The sequence below is a fragment of the Octopus bimaculoides genome, chromosome 17 (assembly GCF_001194135.2).
Source record: "Octopus bimaculoides isolate UCB-OBI-ISO-001 chromosome 17, ASM119413v2, whole genome shotgun sequence".
Classification (NCBI taxonomy): domain Eukaryota; kingdom Metazoa; phylum Mollusca; class Cephalopoda; order Octopoda; family Octopodidae; genus Octopus; species Octopus bimaculoides.
The window spans coordinates 550,162-555,249 of record NC_068997.1 but is presented as its reverse complement, the minus strand read 5'-3'; positions in this window follow the sequence as shown (position 1 = coordinate 555,249).

The window sequence follows — 5,088 nt, the reverse complement described above, 5'->3', positions numbered from 1 at the left end:
ATATATATATATATATATATATATACATATATATATATATTAAAGTATCATTTGGTGCAGGATGACTGTGCAGTAAAAAGATTACTTACCAACCACATGGTTCCAGGTTCAGTCCCATTGCATGGCACTTTCGGCAAGTGGTGTTTCCTACTATATCCTTGTGAATGTATTTGGTAGATGGAAACTGAAAGAAGCCTGTTGTATGTATGCGTGTGTGTGTATTATATGTATTATCTCCCACCAGCGCTTGACAACTGGTGTTGATTTGCTTACGTTCCCGTAAACTGTAACCGATAGAATAAGTACCAGGTTTTAAAGAATAAATACTGCGATCGATTCGTTCGACCAAAACTTGTCAAGTTTGTGCTACAGCATGGCTGCTACAGTATGACTGAAAAAAAGTAAAAGTTATACAATTCTCTGCAAATTCACTTTTGTCTTTCATTAAGCATTTTTCCTGTTTTACTTGTGTATTGTCATCATTGGACTGTTGGAGATTGTCTGAACTTTTGAGACGTCTTGTAGGAGGAAGCGGTTCAAAAAAATTCTCGTTTTTGTGGATCTCAAAATTTTGCTGACATCTACAGACAGCTGCAATAGCTGATGGCTAATTGCTTTCAGTTAGAAAAAAATAAATGTATTGCCAATTCCGAAACTCATTCCTTTGTTATTAATATTCTATACTTGTCAGGGTCAATCCACTTATATATAAGTAACCTGCTCTAACAGTTCGCCGCTTTCTTTTTATTTACTATTATTATTATTTTTTGTCATTGTAGTAAAACAAAGATAAATATAGAGAGATTTCCATATATATATATATATATATATATATATATATATATATATATATATATCTTATTCAAGAATATTTCATTTCCATAGAACTACAAAAATTTATGAATTTCTAAGGCCAGGAGCAATTGGTAATAACTTCATGTTTTAAAAAATATCCAAACTTGACTCCAAGAAATTCTATTTCAACCAAACTGACTGAGATAACTTAATAAATAAAACCAGCTAAATGAGGCATTCAAATAAAGAAAGGCCCTTTCAAAGATAGTGTCCCAACATATTTCTTTTTAACTAAGCACGTGATTAGTCCAGAGAAGGGTTTATAGTCAAGAGAACTAACATAACATTACTACTTGTTATTTTATATATTCCGAGGTAAAAAAAAATCACAAATGATGATGATAGGTTAAGCTAATACAACTCAAAGTGGCCAAGTATCAAACTACATATTGCTTCTTATATCGACTATTAGACGCTCCTATTACTTTCTCTTAATCTCTGTCTCATCAATGTTGTCGCTAATAAGAAGAAAGAATACTTTAATATTTGTTCGTGGAATTAATATCTTTACAATATGTGAAACCCATAAACAACTTGATGAAATGTTAAATGGAGCGAGTGATTAGCAAGTTAATATGGTGAGAGTTGATGGACGAACGTCAAGACCCAGTTAGTCATTCTAATGAGAAATATTGGTTTCAAATTTTGGAACAAGGCCAGTAATTTCGGGGAAGGGGCTAAGTCGATTATATCGATCCAAGTATGCAACTGCTATTTATTTTATCGACTCCGAAAGGTAAAGTTGACCACAGCGAAATTTGAACTCAGAACATGAAGACGGTCGAAATGTCGTTGAGGAATTTTCCCGGTGTGCTAATGATTCTGCCAGATCACTACCCTATTCTAATGAGAAACATTAAAGCCTATTGTTTGGCAGAGAAATGACAATAGAAAACAGTATTAGTGGTCAAATTAAATGGCTAATGTATCGGAGCCATTTAAAAATACATTTCGATCCGTCAGAAAATCTCTTTGTCTTTTGTAGATCTTGGGACAGAAGGTATCGAGGTGCCTTTCGCTGGAACTGGGACAAACAAGAGCTGTGTTCAATATATGTCGATATTACTGTCGTATTGTCGAAAATCACGGAAATCCAATCGTTCAACCCCATATTGAATACAATGTGGTAGCACGTTCATTCATCAACTTGGTCAAATCGATGGGTTTACAACTCGGCAGGTGGATAGGCAACGTCAGCTCTTGATCGAGGATCAGGTTAAAACGCTTGAAGTCAGAAATGGACAGAGAGAAATCCATCTCTGAAATGTTGGACAAAGCTAACATATGTGTTATTTCTTTACTACCCACAAGGGGCTACACACAGAGGGGACAAACAAGGACAGACAAACATATTAAGTCGATATCGACCCCAGTGCGTAACTGGTACTTATTTAATCGACCCCGAAAGGATGAAAGGCAAAGTCGACCTCGGCGGAATTTGAACCCAGAACGTAGCGGCAGACGAAATACCGCTAAGCATTTCGCCCGGCGTGCTAACGTTTCTGCCAGCTCGCCGCCTATATTAAACATATGTGTACACCACATTTAGTATTTATTACAGAGAGTTATGTAGTCGCCCAACATGCGAGAAATGGCATTCAAATTACTCCCAGAAGTGACTTACCATCTTAACCACGTCGGATAATATGGCCATGAGGAAACTGTATCTAAATCAAGAGGTGATGCCCATAGCTGGAACTCTTTCGGTCTCCTCAACCAGAACTAACCTGAAGTTAAACAACAACAGCAGCAACAACAACAACAAAGCCTGACCGTCGAGCCTTGCCAGAAGTCACACCTGACTAGAATGTCGTAAATGCGTCTGTCCTTTGATTTCCTGTGGAAGAGATGGGTTCCGTTGGTAAAAAGGTCAATCTGCTGCCAGGTTCTATTGCGTTAGGACTGGTGATATGTAGGAATGCAGTTACGACTGAGATGTCTACAAGGATTTAATGAGACACAATCAGGGAGGCAGAATCCTACAAAATGCCAACCTCAGTGAAGTGACTGACTTGCTGAGCATAAATTGCTGACACTGGATAGCCTGTCCTACGAGTTCTATTCTCTCATACTAGACTTCTAGACTTGTTTACCCGTCTTGACAACTGTCTACTGCAGTTGAACGCAGGCTGAGAACGTTACCTGAAGAAAAGTCAAGGAGCAGTGGCTCTTCTGAGAGCAAACAAGAGAGACGTGACAGGAAACTTCAGACTCATATCTGCGATGTGAAAGAAATAATATGAAAATTTACAAACGATCGGTGAAAGGATAAATGGAAAAAGAGAGAAAAAAGATACTAACGAAAACAGGTGAGATAAAACAATTTCTTGCAAACGGCAACGAAATCCCTCTGTAGGTAAATTACGAAGAAAATAAAGAGAAGGAAGATGAAATAAGACTCACCGTTCTTTGAAAACCAAGCAAACTATTAATAGACAAATTTGCGCATCTCTGATGCCTCAAACTTTTCGAAGAAGTTTCCAGCTCTTTTGACAGATAAAAAAATTGTGTGAATAATTTGGGTGTTTGTGGGAGAATGCATGAGTGTGAATCATTGTTTCTTACATTTTCTTACATGTTCGCGAAGTCACTATTCAGCATTGTTTCCATTACAACCGATGCATTTGTGTTATCATTAAATCCAACTCTGGAATCTTTTGAAAAAATTTCATGTTTGCACTGTTGTAGCCATGTCTCTACAATCACTTTCACCTTCTCTGTGCCTTCAAAACGCTGTTCCCAAAGATTCTCCTTGATTGGACCGAACAGATGGAAGTCGGAAGGTTCCAGATCCGGAATGTACAGTGTATGGGGAAACCACTGACCAGCCCAATTTCCTGATTGCCAGTTTTGTTGCTAAAGATGTATGATCAAGCATTGGTATGGTGTAAATGGGTCGTTTAGAGATTCTTGTTTGTATCTTCCTTCTAAAGGTTTCTCTAAGCTTTTTAAGTGTCTCAATGTACCGCTTACATCGTACAGCTGTTTTCCAGAAAAATGAAGTTAGAATGACGCCCTTGTTACCCCACAAAATAGTCGCCATCAATTTCTATGCTGATCGTTGGCTCTTGAACATTTTAGACCTTGGAGAAGAGATGTGATGTCATTCCAGGAATTGATCCTTCGTTTCCGGTTCATAAAGAAACGCTCAGCAGATCAGAGAAGGCTTCCACCCTTATCTCTTTCAAATCGGGTGTCAACTGCCGAAGTCATATTTTACACATTTTTGATACTCAAAGTTTCCCTCCATCTACTGTGATGCATCGTGACCACAGACCAGTTGCGCAACAAGCTCATGGATTATGACTTGTCTGTCTACGCGAATCAATTTGTCTACTCGCCAGTGAGTCGTGCCAGTAGTTGCAGTGATGGTCTCTCACTGCATGGTTTGTCTTCAAGGGTGATTATCCTTTCTTTAAACTTCTTCAGCCATCTGTGCACTTTGCACTTATCATCTCTGCAAACGACTTCTGGTTTTCTGTGGGTGTCTTTGTCAAGAACTCAATGACATTGCTTCTGCTTGATACCCATTACTTACGTACAGTGAAGAACAGGGAGAAGAGTTACTATAAACAAGGAGTTATTCTACCAACAAGTACAATATGAACGGCCTACTTCAATTGATAAAATTATGCCTATTTTCGCATCACTTTCAGTACAACACTCGTGTTCTCTTCAAAGAAAAATGATATATCGAACAAGCGCAAAATGGAGTAGTACTAAGCGATGCATTACTCCGAGTGTGTTTTGAATTTATTATGTATACTGTATGCTTATGTATGTATTAAACCATACATTGTATACATGCACATTGGAATAAAGCTTTTCTCTTGTTAATTAAAGTATTTGATATTTCAGAAAGTAAAGTTAAGTAATATATATATATATATTAACTGATATATCTGAGTTGAGTAATGTATTTGTGACTAGTTGACAGACTTGTTCAAAACTAGATTAAACATTATTACACCTCTGTAAAGGTCTAGTAAATAAACTTACCCCGCCACACACACATATACGTTTGTGTGTGTGTGTGTGTGTGTGTGTGTGTGTGTGTGTGTGTACACACGCACATTTATGTATGTATGAGTGTGTGTACATATGTACGTTTGTATATATATATATATATATATATGCAGATGTACATATGTGTATACACACGCACATATACGTATGTACGAGTGTGTGTATGTCTGTATTACCAAACCTTTAGCCTCTGGAGTTTACATAAAA